The sequence below is a fragment of the Astyanax mexicanus genome, chromosome 21, assembly GCF_023375975.1.
Source record: "Astyanax mexicanus isolate ESR-SI-001 chromosome 21, AstMex3_surface, whole genome shotgun sequence".
NCBI classification, from domain to species: domain Eukaryota; kingdom Metazoa; phylum Chordata; class Actinopteri; order Characiformes; family Acestrorhamphidae; genus Astyanax; species Astyanax mexicanus.
The window spans coordinates 16,475,851-16,495,647 of NC_064428.1; the positions used below are offsets into that span (position 1 = coordinate 16,475,851).

The 19,797-nt window shown below is 38.4% G+C and overlaps 1 protein-coding gene across 1 annotated transcript in view; it reads left to right on the plus strand.

Annotated features, from left to right (window-relative positions):
• The first annotated feature begins 11,494 nt into the window (after positions 1-11,494).
• The window catches only part of grin2ab (glutamate receptor, ionotropic, N-methyl D-aspartate 2A, b), a 190,914-nt gene continuing 182,611 nt past the window's right edge, over positions 11,495-19,797 (plus strand). Inside the window, exons 1-2 of the mRNA XM_007260263.3 lie at positions 11,495-12,403; positions 13,030-13,260. The gene's annotated coding sequence lies outside the window, so the exon portion shown is untranslated. The remainder of the gene's footprint in view (positions 12,404-13,029; positions 13,261-19,797) is intronic.

Consider the following 19,797-nt stretch of genomic DNA (forward strand, 5'->3'; position numbering starts at 1 on the left):
TTGGTTCATCACAAAGACTTGCTGTCTTGGTCACAGATGCGCCAGCAAGACGTGCACCAACAATGTGTCCTCTTTTGAACTCTGGTATGTCACCCATAATGTTGTGTGCACTGCAATATTTTATTTTACTCTTACTCTGCTAATTAAACCTTCACACTCTGCTCTTACTGGTGCAATGTGCAATTAATGAAGATTGGCCACCAGGCTGCTCCAATTTAGCCATGAAAACTCCCACACTAAAATGACAGGTGTTTCAGTTTCATTGTCCAACTCCTGTGTGTATGTAGTAAACAGAACTTAATATAGCAAAAATAAATTTTTGCAGTTTTTCACTTTTTTAAACATATTTTTGGCATTTAAATATGTCAAAAATGGGGCAGCTCAGAAGAAGAATAGTGTGGATGATATTTCTCTGCAAACCTGCACTGAATATTCTAATTATCTTTTCTCCAAGCATTCTTCCCCTTTATACATTTTTAATCAGCGTCAACCAAGGAACCTTTCAAATTCCTTTCTTTCCAAAGGCCATTTCGGCAGGTTGTGGACGTGCAGTTAAACACTGTTCTTGATGCTTTAAAAAACAGACGACTTTCCCCACGGGCTTTTATCAGCTGGGTATGATGGCCTGTTGGGTCTTATATAAATATCAAGGCTGGTTTGTTCTGTTAGCTTTTGTTAGGAGAGGTTTATGGGTAGAGCTTACGTTTCTGGATGAAAGAGTTGTCTGAAGAGTAATGTCAGTGATGTGCGCAATAACAGTAATGTCACTGAACACTCAGATGAAACAGTGAGGGCTGAGGTTATGTCCGAATATATCAAAAAAGCCAGTATGGAAGACTCAGCTGTGGTCCGGAGTGTACACACACTCATCAGGAGCATGAATGTCAAAGCAATATTGGGGTTTCAAAGATTGATTCAAAGATTGAGCCTCTGCAGCTCATCATATGCAACAGAGTGTTAATGAGTGTTAATGGGCATTTTTTTCTGTGGAAATATACTGTACACTTTACTGTGTGCACTAAAACACTGCTACCTTGGTCTCTTGACTTGCTGTAAATGTATAAGGCGTCTTTAGAAATTTCCTTGCATCTTGTACTCACCAGGCTCTTTATATAAAACATTAGGTCTGTGCTGTAGTGTGTAGTGAAGTGGAATTACAGTGATTGTGTGGGATTGTATGATTACATACAGTAGCGGTATCCTGCAGTGAATGAACACTTATGTCGATTAAATGAAAGTGGTTACAACTGCATGTGTTTTACATCCATGTGTTAAAGCAGGGCTTTCATAGAAACATTACCATAGTGGGGAACAGCTACAGGAACGGTTACTACATTTTTACATAAAGGTTATGTTTATTTATTTATTTATTTTTAATACAGAACTCTTGGTTAAAAAATGCTTCTGTTTATGTAACATATATATTTTTTGTAGATTTAATACATTATTAATAATTACATAATTAATACATTATTTTATACGTTATACGTTATAACAGACTCACTGTTCCTTACAGATTGTCAACAATTCTCAAATAAACTCTTTTTACATTGCCTTCCACAGAAAGTTAAAATGGCTTTATCTTTCTACTGTAAAGTTGCTGTTTTAGAGACACTTTTTTTATTAGACAGTGATGATATGGACATTCTAATAATTAGCTTAAATATCAAAATATCATTTAAAAATGGAAAAATACAAATAAATAATTGAATCTATTTAATTTATTCTAATTGGTCATTTCAGAAAATATAGTTTCCTTTTGAAATTTGGAACAGATAACAGCGCTGAATGAAAGTTTAAAATATGCATTGTATATAATATGAAATAATATAATATAATATACCTTATATTTAACCTGTATTAGATTCCTTATGGAAATTAATGCGGTACTGCATAAATACAATTTATTAACAGCTGTTACTATTTATCTGATGTGCATATAATAAAATGGCACTATTCACACATAAAAAAATATAACACAAAAAAGAACTGTGGGAATTGATGAAACTTTAAATGTGTGAATATACTACAACATTAGAGTGAAATAATATGTTGATTTGGGAAATCTGTAGAAATGAAAGGATGCTTTAGATACAAGATGAGATACGGTTGGGCACAGAGGCATACATGGTCCATATGGCAGCCTGTGGCACATTTGCACAGATGCAAATTTTGCACACTTGTAGGCTGACAAAATTGCCATCTTAGCTGATCCCATACATGCTTGATGTGTGTAAATGCTGTTTGTGGGTGAGCTTTATCCTGCTGAAAATTGCCAGTTGGAAGCTCTGCCATGAGAGTCAACATAGTAAACATGTGTCTGCAGGATGTCCACAGTGTTATTGCTATACTGTATGTGATGGATCTCCTGATTAAAGCTAGATTTGTGGCTAAAGACAATAGCAGTCCAGGTTTCTTTTCTCTGAGGCCAATGCAAACAAAGGCTTACTGGCAATTAGTCGGTCAAACTGGGCAAAATGTCTTTCAGCATGTCATAGAGCAGGGGTCTCAAAGTAGCGGCCCGCGGGCCACATGCGGCCCGCGACGCGGTTTCATACGGCCCCTCACGGGTTAACAAAATAAACATACATCTGGCCCGCAATTCAATTTAATTATTTATGCTTTATTATGTTCGTTTTCATATTTTATCTTAACTTGTATTTTGGTGTGTGTGTGTGGTTTTTGTTTTTTTGCTTACGCAGCGTTGCCTGCTTTAGTAGTCTTCAGTAGCCTTCAACAGTCTAACCTTGCAGCCGTGGTGTGTCCACTAAACTCCGTAGTTATAAACATCCTGAGGTTAGCAGCGCGTTTATAATGTAATCCGAGCAGTGCCTCCGTGACGCTGCTCTAAACTGCTGCTGTTAGCTGCTTGGGCTGAAAGATGAACTGTAGAGAGCTGTATTATCCGGTTAGTGGGGTTATTTTATTTCATACACAGAAGAACTTACAAATTTTTAAAAACGCTCCAGACTGGCTCAGCTGAGTCCTGTAGCCCGTGGCTGGGCTGCAGCTCTGACTAAGCAAAGACTGCGGGCTTGTGGTGCTGCAGCTGCAGCTCCGACTAGTGGTTGGATGAGGAACTGCTAAATCTGAGGAAATGCTAAATCTGTCACAGCTCACAATTTTTGATTTTATATTTATTAAGCCTTATTTCAGTATCAAACGTTTTGATCAAAGTTAATATAACTTATAAATTAAAAGGATTTATGTTAATAGAGCAACAAGCAACCATTTTTCCATGCAACTGTAATATTTGATTGAATAAATAGTATATTGAGAGTTATTTAACATTAAGGAGTAATTACATTCATTTTGTATTACATCTGGTTACATTTTCTTATATTTATAAGTTACATCTGGCCCTCAGAGGACAGCCAATATGCCAATGTGGCCCTCGGCAAAAATGAGTTTGAGACCCCTGTCATAGAGGCATGCTTAGCAGTCAATTATCCTTCACCAAGAGGTACGCTACCCAAAAGTAGCCTATTAGAATCTAATTGGGCAGCAGGGAAAGCATTTTACACCCTATTGTGGCAAGGACCCATAGCTAATCAGACCACACCTCCTTGAGACTCCTGCATGCTGAATTTGCATGAGGATATTTATATAGATTCTTATATACAGTAGGTGTCTGCATAGGTTTCCTGTGGGAAAATAAGACACTATGAAAAATTTGATACTCTGCCCTGGAGTTGTGAGTGTATGCAAGTGTAAGGGCTCTATTGTACATCCTGCGCAAGGCGTGTCGCAATGCTCATTGCTATCTTATACCGCTGTAGCATTTTTTTTTCATGCCTTGCGCCCGCGGCATTAAAATAGCATCAGGTTTTAGGAATATATCTACACTGATGGGCGTGGTGGGCTGGAAGTGAGGTGTGTTTAGGTAAATTTCTGGCGTGTTGCTATCTTGGCAGCTAAAAACACAGGAGCTCCACTGACTGATTAAAACCCTGACAACAGTCAGCAGCCCAATCCTATCTTAGCTGCACATGCTCAGTGTGTGTACATCCCTGCTCTTTACACACACAAATAAACATGCTGGAGCATGCAAATCCATCTTTTACATCAATGATAAACTAAATAAAGAATAAAATAACATTGCTATTCCCATTTAAATGCTGGCATATCTTCACAGCCTGAACACACGGGTCTATATCCTCTGCTGAGACGTGCAAAAGCACTGTGCTGTTAAGATATGAATGCGCCAAAGAGCACACCTGGCTCTAAAAGGGAATGGCAACTTGCACACTGACTGGTTTATTTCACGTTACACCCAAAACACACCCATAAATAATTAAGAGAATTAGTTCATGCTTTTTGCACATTTGGCACTCTATCTTGGGTCAGCTTCTCAGTGCCTGATGAAGTCCTCCAGGTGGACGGTTGTTTCTGGATGAGAGTACGCTGTGCGCAATTGGCTTCTCACTGGTGTGTGTTGGTTGAGCGCTGATTGTAATTGATCGTGTGTAGAATGTAATTTTAAAAAGGCAAAAAGGCACTAAATAAGCTAGTAAGTAGTTGTATTTTGTAATTTGTGTGTTTATTTCAAACACATTTGCAAATGTAATATTAGTGAGGTACAAAAATATCTTTATTGTACAAATTAAGACAAGGCCATGGGTCATGTAATAGAATAATGTAGTGGCAGATGATTGGCTTGATGCTTCCTCCATGAATACAAATGAAGCAAAGTTTCACAATACGATTTGTAGCATTACAGTTAACAGTAGGTACTGTGCGTGACCAGGTATTAAACGACAGACGGCAGTATGAAATGCTTGATGTGTGCTGCTGTAAGTGCACAGGTCAATCTGCTATTCATGTTTGAAGATCTGTGAGAATGGCTGCGTGATCTGAACCGTTGCAGTTATAAAAGCACATGCCGTTTCAGAGCCGCGAGGCAGTGCCCTGCCACTTGATTTGCACAACAGTGCAGTTTCTGGTGAGACATGTTTTGAAGCTCTAATTACTGTGCTCACGCACTCGTGCTTTGTTAAGAAATGGACCTAAAAACTCCATAAATTGGTTCGTGAAGAGGAAAACACATCAAGCTCATGGCACATTTACAGCAAATTACGACACGCTCGTATGCAGTTAAGCAAGGCGTCCGGCTTCCAATATTGGCTTAAAAATAAATCGCGCTGATTTCCAGGGGCAAATCATGCAGAAACGTAATCTCGCATATGTTTTAGTGGGATTAGAAAACGCAGGCTTGCGCTGGAGAGTTTCCAGGTCAGCAGTCTGACTTCAAGATTTATCTCAAGGCCATGAAAGTGCCTAACAGATACTGACACTGTGATGGAATCTGGTCAATCATTTATTTCTACTGAACTAAACAATGAACTAGAGAAAAATGTGTATAAATGTCCAGATGTTTCTGTGGGGCTGAGGTTGACCAAGTGAACAGAAAGCAGATTTGAATGTTACCAAGCGTGCAAGACATTTAGTACTACAGTGGTGTGAAAAAAAACATCATGGGACACGAAAAAGTAGTTCAGTGGAAGCTAACAAAACATCTGTTTTGAAAAACGGTAGCCAGATGCTGCCAGTCACGATCATTACTCACTACCCACTGTGGGTGTCTCACGCGGGTCTGAGACGCACGAGACGTAGACATGCTCAGGTACTTAATGTAAAGATTATTAAAGTAAAATGGTAAAACTTACAAACATTACGTGGGACAAGCATGGTAAAAAGAGCAGCAATAAACAATTTATCAGAAAAAGAAGGCTAGAGGTCCAAAACAGGGCAAGAGGGCAAGGTAAAGAAATAGTCAAAAAACAAAGCAGGGTCTAAACCAAGAGAAGCTAATAAACAAAAGGCTAGGCTAAGAGATGTCAAAACGGAAAAACGGGTCAGCAACAAAATAATACAAAGTACAAAAGAGAAGAGCTACGAAAATAGGTTCAATACTCGGCAATGGGAAACAGAAACAGAGGGATGTTTATACAAGGGGAAACAGGAAATGGCAATGGGTAAAGCGCAGGTGCATACTGGGAAATGTAGTCTATAGAGCGAGAGCTAGAGTCCAGGACAGGCAGACAGTCAGCGCACAGGATTGACAGGGTGGTAATATGAGACTTCTGGTTCAAATGTGACACTGTGGATAAAGGAATGTTACATGCCTACGCAACTTGGGAAATGGAATGGCCCATTTAACTTACCATGAGCACCCTGGCCACTGTTCAACCTCACTAACAGCTCACAACCTATACAGGTGGACCCGTTCCCAAGCCATACCTCAATCCAGTGCGTTTGGGATGAGTTGGGGAGGTACAGATAATGAAGTGTAGCTGTGATCATTCAACATCCTGACTTCACAGCAGTGCTCCAACCTCTAGTAGAAAGTTGTCCATACAGTGTTTATGTATATACCCTACACGCCACTAAATCACAAGATTCCATTCAGCCAATTCGCATGATTTATACACTTGTTTGTTTTGCCCTCTAAATGCACACTTGCAGATCCATGATGTGCATCTATAATTCGACCTTGACGAATTCCACAAGTAGGTTATGTTGCTGGTGTCTCAGATCTAGCTCAGTGAATAGAAACAGAGGTGCACACATACAGGCATTTTTTTTGTCCCTGAAGTGTTGATGGATTTTATTACATCTAATTAAGCAATTAAGAATCTAAACTGGCTTAATTGTATGATTTGGGGGGGATCACTCTGGAGCAGATCTCCAGACATGCACTACACAGCTGGGAGCGTCTGAGTCATATCAGTAAACTACCAATTATCAGCTCAAACAGAGTAGGCTGATTTCACTGTGATCATTGAGACAGACGGGATACGGCTGATTGAACTGCTGTGCTCCCTGAAACCGTGCTGCAAGGCTTATAGCTGGCGACATCGCGCGGGGAAATGATTTGTTTACTGGGGCGTCAAGCGTTTCTGATTTACTGCACCGTTTTACGTCCCAGTACTTTGCGCAGCTTCGACACGCTCATCGAGTGCGCAGAAATGTTTATGGCCTTCATGATTATTTGAGCCTGTAATGTACAGCTGGGCGTGCATGTGCGGTCATGTATTTAGCTCTCTGTATCGACAAACTGCCCCCACAATGACGAAGGACAGGACATCTTTCAGGGGTCATCTGGCTGGTCTCTACCGTGACTTTCTTTTTTTAATTGGTCAAAGGAAAAAAGCACAAAAAAACGAGTGCCTTTGAGTTGCTGAGATTAAGGTTCCAGTTGGATTAGATGTAGCTCTGCAGCATTTAGTTACAGTCAAACAGAAGGCCCTAGACAACCCTACAAAGACAAGAATACAGATTGATGTGAGTTTCTGCATTTAGCCCCTTAATGCGGTCCCCAGAAAGATGGAGAAAACAGAACGGTGTTGTGAGGAACTGTGGCTGGTGTTAGTTGTAGACAAAGCAGCATTTACAAACCCAAATCAGAAAACTAAGCTAAGTAAATTTTAAAAATGCAATGTTTTTACATTTACTTTGACTTTTTTTCAGTTGCAGGCGGTAGGATCCCAAGATATTTCTTGTTCTTGTCTTTCATATTTTAATATACATCCATTCCTGCATTTTAGGACAAGCAATGTGGTAAAATAAATAAATACATTATTAAATAATGATGTGCTTTCAAATACTGTCATGGCCGATAGTGTTGCCACCCCTGAAATAAAAAAAAAAAAGTATTTCTCCCAGAGCCACATTGCGACCCAAAATCCTTTGGCAGTTTTTGAATTTTAGGATGCCTGGCAAACAGTCAAAGCACTCAGAGCCAGAGGAAGAAAAACAACCCTAAAACATCTTTAATCCTCCAAAATATTTGACTGTAGATATGGTGTTCTTATCTCAAATCAAGAGGCATTTATTGTCAGTAAAACTGACTACAGGTACACAGTGTAATGAAATTTCGTTCCTCCGGAACCATGGTGCAACATGGAACAACAAGCAATAGATGACATAAAGTGCAGGAGTGACGACAGTGCAACATGAAACTATAACACTAAATAGCAATAAATACAATAAATACAAAAGACAAGACAATTTAAGAGACAGGACAGTGCAGTAACAATACGGTATAATAAAGTTTGTAGTGAGGATAATTACCATTTTAAATGATAAATTACCATTTCTGGTAAACAGTAGAATGATGTGCTTTAGCAAAATGCTCTATATCCTCCACAGGGAGGATTTTGGCTTACTCACGTACATTTTGGCAAACTCCAGTCTATCCTTTTTTTCTTTTTTTTAGGTGTGAGATTTCATTGCCCACATATGTTACATGCGTTACATGAGTTTAAATAAGCATGACATGCTTGAAACAACGTTATTTACCTACAAATTTAAAAAAAGGCCCCAATAATTTTGTCCAGCCCATTTTTGTAGTTTTCTGTGACTTCATGTCAAATGTGCCTTACTTTCTCTCTTTTTTTGTGTCATTCCAATGCACACAAATAAAATGAAATAAACAGGTGAATAATAAACATGTTTCAGGGGTGCCAACATTTTTGGCAATGACTGTAGGTAATCAACAACAGCAAAAGCTGTTTCCACAAAGAGCTAAGGATTGTCTGAGGCAAACCTTAATCAAGCACTGCAATACAAAATTACTTTACAAAAGCCTAATGTTAACCATGTCCAAAAGTAGCATTGACCTTTCTGGGCTCAGAGCCATCTGAGATAGATCATTATACACTGAAAACATGTATTGTGGAGAGATTAGTTAATATTTTAGGTATTATTTGAAAGAAATGAGTGCTGTGTTCTCTGGAAAAAAATCAAAAAGTGAAGATCTTTCATGGTATTAAGATGTATTACATTTGCAGCCTTTAATACTTCAAGACTACTTTTATATCAAGGCATCTTTTTTTTCCATGTTTTCCAGGTATGGACATTCATTTCTAACAAGACAATGCAATTGTGGAACAAGACCTGACCTACCCACAGGCCTGAAATGAAGGAAAGGATATACACTGATCAAGCATAACATTATGACCACCTCTTTGTTTCTATGGCTATTATCTATTTGTTTGGCTCCACTGAGCATATTGGAGCACTTTACAGACTATAACTTTAACTACAGACTATAGTCTTTCTGTTTTACCATGTATATATAACTTTAGAATTGGATATCCCGTAGTCCTTTATCAGTGGACACAGGACTCTGGCCACAGGATGGTTTGGTTGCCTATTCTCAGTTCAGCAGTGACACTGAGGTGCTTAAAAAAACTCCAGCAGCCCTGCTGTGCCTGATCCACTTATACCAGCACAAGACACTCTACTAATACACCATCACCACGTCAGTTTTACTGCAGTGCTGAGAATAATGGCCCACCACCCAAATAATAATAGCTGCTCTGTGGTGGTCCTGTAGAGTACTGTCCAGTGAAGAAGGAGAATAATAAAGTATGCAGAGAAATACGAAGACTACAGACTGTAAATTGTGGACTACAAAGTGCTCCTTTATGTTCAGTGGATTTAAAAATATAGACAATTGGTGTAGAAACAAGGTCTTTATGTTACGCTTGATCTGTGTATATCAACAAATTAAAAGAAGCAGACCAGACAAACTGTGAAATATGTTGAATTCTTATTGTCTGCGAATAAGTAATGAAATAAAATGCTGGAAACACACCACATTGTTTTAATTTGGATTTTTCCTATTGTCCCAACTTTTTTTCTAAATTGGGGTTGTAGATAGTCCTGCAGAAGACATCAAAAAATGCTTAAACCCCTCCCCCCCCCAAAAAAAATAAGTGTGTTTGTGCGTGTATGTTTGTGGAAGTGCTTGTATTTAGCAAGTTGTCAACATAACACGTCCTCAGAATAACAGTGTGAGGAACTGTGGTTGGTGTGTTACATTCAGAACTTGTGAGTCAGTATTTGTATTGAGCCCTTTGTGGGGACATGTGGTCAGTGTTAGGTGTAGTTAGAGTAGCATTTATCTACAGCAATACAGAAGGCACTTGACATATCTGCAAAAGAGAGAATAAAAGCAAGATTGAGTGTTTTATAAGTAGAGTGTTTGTATTTTACACTTTGTCAGGATACAAATCAGATTATTTTAACGTAACACTACAATTTGAGAACCTGTGATGAGTGTTAGATGTAGAAATAACATCATTTATCAACAGAACAATATTGAAGATCTACATAAAGACATCTTGTGTGTGCATCTGATTCGGAACAAATGAAAACGAATTCTGTGGGGATATAAAACATTAACAATATAAGCAGAGGTTACACTAGCTGTTGCATTTATATAATGGAGGTAGAATTACAGTATATTGGAAAGAAACGTGATTGAAAGTTGTCTGTTTTGCCATTGAAACCTATGGGGATGGGTGGGGTTACACAGCTTTCTGCAACCGAATAGCAGGGGGCGCCCGACCTGTGGTGGATTTACTTTTGAGAGACGATGCTCTGTCCAGCTATACACAGTCTATGGGTTGGATGTATGGCTGTGTAATAGCAAGAAATTGGTGATACAATACCTATCACAATACAGGGTCGCATATATTCTGTGATCAAAGTGATAAGCATTTTACAATTGTTTAAATTGATTTTTAGAAAAACTCTCATTGTATATAACAACACACAATCATGTTTGTAAAATCGGAGAAAAGCAAATGTTACTTTTTGTCCAATCATAACAATAAGTAGAGCAGCATTTTGCAAGAAGTCTAGGACAAAAATACAAGCTTGCAAAAGAGAGTGCTAGATAGTGAGGAAGAGAAGTGTTAGCTGTAGATAGAGCAGCATCTAATTACAGTAATAAAGAATAAAAGGGGGAATACAAACATCTTTGTGTCAGTGTGTTTTTTAGAACTTTTTTTTTTACTGTTTAATGCCCCAGAATAATGGAAATGGGGCAATATGGTGAGGACCTGTTGATGTTGGGCTTCTTAGCTGAAAAATCCAGCTTCAGACTAGATGACCTAAGCTGCTTTTGGTGGTGAGAAAATACAACTTGTGATGGCACCTGTTATGGAATCAGCTGGTTTTACCATATCTTTCACCAACCTTGCACAAAGACAAGAATGAAAATGCCCAGCATTTATTGCAAAAAATAATTTAGTGCTGATGCAATGGCATAACATGCTGGTTAAATCCGCAGGTTGTTAAGGTTTTGTATTGTACATAAGCTGTGCACATGGTCCTTTTTCATGGTTCTAAAAAAATGAGGAGAGATGGTACTGCTTTGGATAACATCAGCTTGAAAACTGAACTTGGATAGGCTATTCTTGTGTTTTTGCCAGTTCAATCGTGCAAGGGAAATTGTGAAAAACGCTCTCCTAAGAACACAAGTCCGTTCTTCACATTATTGGTATCGTGAAACACCCAGATTGAATGAAAGAATAAACATGGTAAAAAAAAAAAGTCAAAAAATGCTCTGCTTCGCCCTTCAAATCCACAAGGTCTTAAAGACGACAGGATTCACCTTCGCTATCTCCGTCACACACACGCGCGCGCGCGCTCATCTCATCTCCTCTCCTCCACGCGCGCGTGTTCAGCGGAGTCGCGCGAGCGTGGGAGGCCGTGTTTTTTTTTATCTCAGCTCGGACTGGATCGAGTTCAGTCAGCTGGAACTCTGAGAAGCTGCGCGCGAGAACCACGGAGAAGAATATAGAAGATGAAACAGAAGACCACCACAACGGCACGCGCTCGAAGCCCACCATGGTCACCTGTTTTATTATTATTATTATTATAGGCGTGTGAAGTTTGCTCAGCGTCGCGCGTGCGCGCGCGTGTGTGTGTGTCTCTGTGTATGTGTGTGTGTAAAAGAGCGAATGTGTGCGTAAGCGTGAGAACGCGCGCGCGCGTGTCTGTGTGTGTTTCCAAACCCCCTCCACCACCACCAGAGGATTTGATCTTGACGGAATCCCCTCTCAGAAGCGACACGCGGACCTGTAACGCTGCGGAACGAAAAGAGCGCGGAAAGCGCGCGCGCGCTCGCTCCTCACTCTGCTCGACACTCACGAAATAAAGACCGATTTCTGTGAGAAACACAAGACGTACGCGCTCAGTCTGCACGGATTCGTCACCCCTGACCTAAGATTTCTCTCAGAAATCGCGTCAGTTTGTCGTTTTGGACAGTATTTCACCTGTGTTGTCGCGATTTGTCATGTTGGCGGCAAGCGCGAGGCGAGGACGCGTGGATTTAACCGCTGCTTTTTAACGGCTGCTTGTTTATTTTATTTACATTTTTTCAAACTGCTGCTATTTTTTTTCAAACGGCTTTTTATTTTTAAACCTCTGCTGTTTAAAATAAAAACGGCTAATTTTCAAACGGCTGCTTTTTTTTTAAACCTCTGCTTTTTTTTTTTATAAAAACGGCTCATTTTCAAACGGATTTTTAATGCGGAGGAAAAAAGACGATGTGAACGCTCAGCTAATGTAGGATGTCGGAGATGCGAGGAGAAGACGGTGATATTGGGTAAGTTGGTGTGCTTATCCAGGGCTCACAGGTTGGAGAGGGGGGGGGGGGGGGGCGTAATATTTCTGGTTTAACAGACCCCACCTTCCCTTCCTTTACCTTCCCTTACCTCAGCATTCCTCTCCCACATGGCTAAAAAAAGAGAGACGGTGGGGAAGCAGAGAATGACAGAAAGAGAGAGAGAGAGAGAGAGAGAGAGAGAGAGAGAGAGAGATGGAGAGGAGGGTCTTGTAGCTAACTTCTTGTCAACGACTTACCTGGCTATTTTGAAAGATGGAGATAGAATGAGAGAGAGAGAATGAGTGAGTGCGTTAGAGAAAGAGAGAGAGAGAGAGACTGAAAAGAAAGAGATAGAGGGAGAGGAAAATAGCAATAGCTAATCATTTCTATTTTGGCAGCCTTTGAATGCGCAACACCTGCTGCGCGAGCGCCCTACATAGAGAGAGCAGCGCGAGCGTGAGGGGAATACCACACACTCACTCATACACACATGCATACAGGCTATATACACACATGTAATATTTGAATTAGCATATTTTGGCCTCCAGAGATGGACTAAAAATGAAGCTGCTGCATGAAGACCCTCAACCTGTTAAGGATTAGTATCTGTTTTGACTTCTTTGCAGAGCAACTTCGACCAAACGCTGAGAAAAAGAGAGAAAATAGACTGAACAAGAGAGAGGGAGAAGGAGAGAAAGAACAAGAGTGTGTTCAAGAAACAACAACACGGGAAAAATGCGTCGAGGAAAAAGACCTCGCTCTCTACAAGTGTGTGAGGATGAGGATACGAGTTTTCAAAATGGCCCACACAGACAAGGGCGAGTTTCCCTCTCTACGAGCACCTCGTGACACCAGAGGTAGGTGGCCACCTCAACTTAAGTAAAGGTTTCTGTATTTATTCCAGATTTTTTTAGTTCCACCTTAAATAGTGATAGAGGAATCTGCTGCACAATTTAAGGTGGAACGGAAAAAAATCATATCACAACGTTCGACAAGCCAACTTCATCTCCAACCTGGAGATGGAGGAATTCGTTCCTCCAACGTTGGAGCGGATTCCTAGCAAATCAGGAGAATTAGGAGAGTAACTAGAGACAGGAGATAGGGGGCGCTGTTGTTGCACTCGTTTTACCATTGAGGGGGATTTTTTTTTTCTATTTTTTGTGGAGGGGGGTTCGCAGTTTTTTGGGCGCAGTCACGTTGGCCAAACACATTTCCTGATATTTTTTTCCTCCCTCCATCGTATAAGGCTAAAAAAAGAGTGTGTTGGAACGTGGAGGCATATAGCTTGAGTGGGAGATGTTGAGGAGCCAGCATACACACACTTACTTACACATACATACATATATACAGCTCTGGAAAAACAAATAAGAGACCACTTCAGTTTCTGAATCAGTTACTCTGATTTTACTATTTGTAGATAGATGTTTGAGTTAAGTGAACAAAGTTGTTTTTTCTATAAACTATGTACAACATTTCTCCCAAATTCCAAATAAAATCATTTAGAGCATTTGTTTGCAGAAAATGAGAAATGGCTGGAATAACAAAAAGTATGCAGACCTTTAGACCTCAAAGAAAACAAAGAAACCAAGTTCTTATTCATAATTTTTTAAAAGTTCAGAAATCTTGGCATGTTCTCCTCCACCAGTCTTACACACTGCTTTTGGATAATCTTATGCCACTCCTGGTGCAAAAATTCAAGCAGTTCAGCTTGGTTTGATGGCTTGTGATCATCCACCTTCCTCTTGATTATATTCCAGAGGTTTTTAATTTAGGAAAATCAAAGAAACTCGTAAATTTAAGTGGTCTTTTATTTTTGTTCCAGAGTTGTATACATACGTCTTGAGTTCAGCTCTAATTAGGACCCACAACTTTGGCTCATATCTTTGGACATTCTTAAAGATAACACAATAATACTTTAAATAGTTATTTGAGCAATGCTGTAGAAGACTGATTTTAAAAAAGGCCTTTTTTATTTGAGATGTGTGAATAAGGGAAAAAAATCCTTGATACAGAACGGCACAGAACCTTAACTGAAGGTTCTTAAGAGCTTTCTGTGGCTCTGTCTCTCCTCACGTACATCCCTGTTACAAAACATGGGTCCTTTTTTCTTTTTACTTTTTACAACCAAAAATGGATCTTGTTTTTCTGCAAAGCTTAAAGTAAGTTTGTACAACTTAATACCTGTAGCTGCTACTGATTACCATGCAGGGTTTTGTTAACTTTATTGTTTATTGTTGACTTTATTGTTTGTACACTTCCAGTGTAGAGAAAGTAATCAAGGTTAGGTTCTTGCATCCAGACCTAGCACATCATTAACAAAAGCTTGGGGTAAAATAGCAAAAACAAACATTTTAATGTATGAATGTATTTTATCTTGTCAAGTATTTTTTTATACAAAATACAGTATATGCAATCTCCTACACCTATTTTGTTATTTACACTGCACTAAAAATGGAGAGCGCCATCTACCCCCCCAGAGAGAGCAAGGCCAATTGTGCTCTCTCAGGGCTCCGGTAGCCGATGGCAAGCTACATAAACAGGATTTGAACCGGCGATTAAAAGGAACCCTTTTAAAACTCATTTAATGTGAGAATGTGCATTTTGTTCTGGCTTTATGTAGCACCAAAAAGGTTCAGTGTTGTCACAAGGCAAAAAATATGTTTTGAACTATCTGTATCTGTAACTGTGTCTGTATGACATACATCTTGTATATAGTTGAGATTCTTTAAAAACGTCCATTGTTTTACTCTTTGATAGGTATTTAGTATATATATATGCTACAAGACTAAATATTGGCTCTGTATAGCACCTACAAGGCTTAAAAACCTGTACACAGTTTAGAGATTTTTTAATGCATTCTTGTTTTGAGGTGCCTTTTTTATAAAATGTATACAAGCCAACTAAATAATACTTATATATATATATAGCACCAAGATGTTTCCATTATTGTTATGCATCAGTTAACAAGTCAGAAAAGCAATTTTCTGTACTTTATAGAACCCAGACCAGTTTTTGTTTTTAAGCACGAGCCTAGAAAATAATGGAGATATGCATTAATAATTATTCCATAATTTCTCATGACTAGAATGTTTGTTTGTGGTTCTTGAATCATCTTTAGATTAATGTGTTGGCCTTTAAATATTGTATTAGCTTGGAACTAAAATGCTAGGCTGTGGGTCTTGCACTTGCTTGTGTTTCTTGTTTTACATTGGAACTGACATGTTAACTTATGTCTGTTGTATTAGTTCAGGACTTGAGCCTAATATTAGCTTGTGGCTACTGTAGTCTGGGAATAAATATTAGCTTGTGGTCTTTGTATTAACTTGGGACTAAAAATAGTTAGTGTTTTTATAATAGCGTGTTGTTATTTTATTGGCTTGGGACTAAGATGTTAGCTTGTTGCTCTAGTGTTAGCTTGGGACTAAGATGTTAGTTTGTTGCTCTAGTGTTAGCTTGCGAATAACATGCTAGCTTTTTGCTCAAGTGTTAGCTTGAGAATAACATGTTAGCTTGTTTTCAATTTGGTAAAATCATGTTTAAGTGGTTTCTTATTTTTTTTCTAGAGCAGTATGTATACATCTTCATATCAGCTCCACTTAGAGCTCAGAACTTCAGCTCATACTTTTGGACTTTCTTAAAGATAAAACAATTCTATTTTAAATAGTTGTTTGAGCAATGCTGTAGAAGATTAATTAAAAAGAGTCATTTTTAATAGAGTGTGTGAATGTGAAAAAAAAAAAAACTATTGTTAGCTTGGGAATAACAAGTTAGCTTGTTGCTCTAGTGTTAACTTGGGAATAACATGTTAGCTTGTTGTTCTTGTATTAGCTTGGGAATAACATATTAGCTTGTTGCTCTGGTGTTAGCTTGGGAATAGTATGTTAGCTTGTTGCTGTAATGTTAGCTTGGGAATAATATGTTAGCTTGTTCCTCTAGTGTTAACTTGTGAATAACATGTAAGCTTGTTGCTCTAGTGTTAGCTTGGGAATAACATGTAAGCTTGTTGCTCTGGTGTTAGCTTGTGAATAACATGTAAGCTTGTTCCTCTAGTGTTAACGTGGGAATAGTATGTTAGCTTGTTGCTGTAGCGTTAGCTTGTGAATAACATGTTAGCTTGTTCCTCCAGTGTTAACTTGGGAATAGTATGTTAGCTTGTTGCTGTAGTGTTAGCTTGGGAATAACATGTTAGATGGTGCTCTAGTGTTAACATGGGAATAACATGTTAGCTTGTTGTTCTTGTACTGGTTTGGAACTAACATTCATTTGTACTTCTTGTATTAACTTTGTCTCCAATTTATAAGCTTGTGGATCTAATATTTGTTTGAACGCAATATTAGCTTGTGTTTCATTTCTTTGCTTGGACCAACCATGTTAGATAATGACTTTTTTATTGAGCTTAATAGTAGACATTTTATTAGGTTGGTACTGAGATGTTAGCTTGTGGTTTTGTTTTAGCATAACATTTTAACATATTTTTTGTATTAGCTAAGGTCTTGATATAATCCTGTTATGCTTGAAGCTATCGTAATAGCTTGCAGCTATTTTATTAGCTTAGGACTAAGATATAAACTTGTGGCTTGTGTATTATCTTAAGCCTAATAGTAGACATTTATTTGTATTAGTTTGGGACTGTAATGTTAGCTTGTGGTTTTATTTAAGCAATAGATCATCACAGCCGTGATGTTATTCGTGATAACACATGACCTTGAGTGTTCTATTGCTTTTATACAACAGTTTCTTTTTTTACTAAATGAGTAAAGAAAATAAATCAAAGAACTTTAAGAAATTAAGAATGAATATGCTTTAATATGGACTGTGCCTTCCGCCAAAAAGTAGTTCCACCACAACTGTAACAGAACTGAAACTTGGTAACGTTAGGACCGTGAAATAACGCTAATACTCTCCTCTCCTGCTTTGTGGAGTCGTCTTCAGGTGAAAGCTGTGCATTTTTGAGCATTTCTGCTTGTTTTGCTGGGTCGTGTTGGTTTTAGCTAGCTGGCTGGACTGTGGTTAGGTTAGCGTAGCTTGCTTTAGCTCAGCATTAACTTAGCTTAGCCTAGCCTGGCTGGTTAGCATTCTGGCTGTCAGACGGCATTAGCCGAGCGATTTTCTTTCCCTTTTTTCCACAAAAGACAGCCAGCGTTGCGGCCGAGCGTGCCGTGGTTGAGCGCTAGCCTGTGCTAAGGTAACGCTGCCGCTGATGCCGTTGATGATTCTAAGCTGTGCTGTGTATATACACCATTACTCGGCAACGCCTCAGTGGAGTGATACAGATTTAGTGTGAGAAGGCCGTGATGTTATCACAAATATCATCACGGCTAGAACACTTCTCATCAGATTGTGAGGTCGGAACTAACTGTTGTATAATTTAACATTGAACTAAGATGTTTGTATTAGCTTAGGTCTTACATATAAGCCTGTTGCACTTGGAGCTAATGTAATAGCTTGTGGCTATTTTATTAGCTCAGGACTAAGATATACACCTGTGGCTCTTATATTAGCTTAGCACAAAGAGGCTAAATTGTGACTCTAGTATTAGCCTGGAAGTAACAATAGCTTGTGGCTGTTTTATTAGCTTGGGATTAAAGTGTGAGTTTACAACTCTTGCATTAGTTTGGGACTCACTATGCTTGTGGCCTTGTGCATTTTGTTGGGAATACGTGTTTTGGCACTAAAAATAAACACGTGGGTCTTGCATTAGTTTGGGTCTAACAACTAGACTCAAGTAACACACTTGAGTCTAACAACTAGACTCAAGTAACACTCTTATAATTTTATACCCTGTGTTTATAAGAGGCACAAATTGATAATTTCCCTATTGGACATTCTGTGCATTATTTGATTGTAAATAAAAAGCCATTTGGGACATATTTAACCACAGCAGCCAATAGTTAGCTTAGTTAGCCAAATAAGCAGTTCCTGACACACTTGTTTCACCTGCTTCACACACACCTGATCCAGATAATCTGATTAATTACATCCTTATTGAGTTAATAAGAGCAATTTACAGCCGGATATGCTTTAAAATATATAGTGCCAGGGTGTCTCCAGGCTGAGGTAGCATTAGCTGCTAAACTGGGAAAACTACCTTAACATGCATGACTTTAGCCCTCAGGACCCTGAAACTAAAGTGTTGCTGAACTGTAATCTCATTGTTGTAGTGATTGCTCTTTTCATTAGCTCTGTTGCTAATCTGTCATCGGCAAAGGTAGATGGTTCATGAAGTGGTTTGGCTATGTCTGTGTTACAGTTATATTCAGATGAGTTGTGCGACCGTAGTGTATAATTAAAGCTACCAAGCCAAAAAAAAAACAGCAAGTGTGATATTTGGGATTAAAACACTGTTATCCAAAAATACAGAATTACAGTTAGGCTATTTTAATCAGCATAAAAATGTATTAATGCATACAGTTTTGTGACACTCATGCAAATAATACCAGTAAATCCATATTATTGAATACACTCAGGGAGATCATGTCCATGTCTCTAGGTAAAAGCGTGCACTGATGTTTATGTTTAATTCTCACTAAGCATAAATTCTGGTGGGAACACGTCACAGCCTCTGGTGAGTCTATTAGTTTTTTTTTCTCTCTTATTTGGCATTAGCTCTAGTGTAATACTACCATGAGGCTCTTGAATTATTTTGCGATTAATATTAGCTTGCAGTTCTTGTATTAGCTTGGAAATAAGATGTTAGCTTGTGGCTCTTGTTTTTGCTTTACAAAATTTTAGCATATAGTTCTTGTATTAGCTTGCTAACATTGTAGCATGTGATTTTTGTATTATTTTGGGACTAAAATTGTAGCATGTGATTTTTACATTAGCTTGGGACTAAGGTTGTAGCATGTGATTTTTACATTATCTTGGGACTAAGGTTGTAGCATGTGATTTTTATATTATCTTGGGACTAAGATTGTAGCATGTGATTTTTCTATTAGCTTGGGACTAAGACTATAGCATGTGATTTTTATGTTAGCTTGGGACTAAGATTGTAGCATGTGATTTTTGTATTAGCTTTGGACTAAGATTTAGCCTGTGATGTTTAGATTATTTTGGGACTAAGATTGTAGCATGTGATTTTTGTATTATTTTGGGACCATGATTGTAGCATGTGATTTTTTGAATTTTTTGGGACTATGATTGTAGCCTAGAATTTTTATATTAGTTTGAGACTAAGATTGTAGCATGTTATTTTTGTATTATCTTGGGACTAAGATTGTAGCATGTGATTTTAGATTTTTTTGGGGGACTAAGATTGTAGCATGTGATTTTTGTATTATTTTAGGACTAATATTGTAGCATGTGATTTTTGTACGATTTGTACATATTTCCCTGTGAATTCTGAATTAATTTAACAATAATCTGTTTAGTGTATTTGTGATATTGAGGCTAAA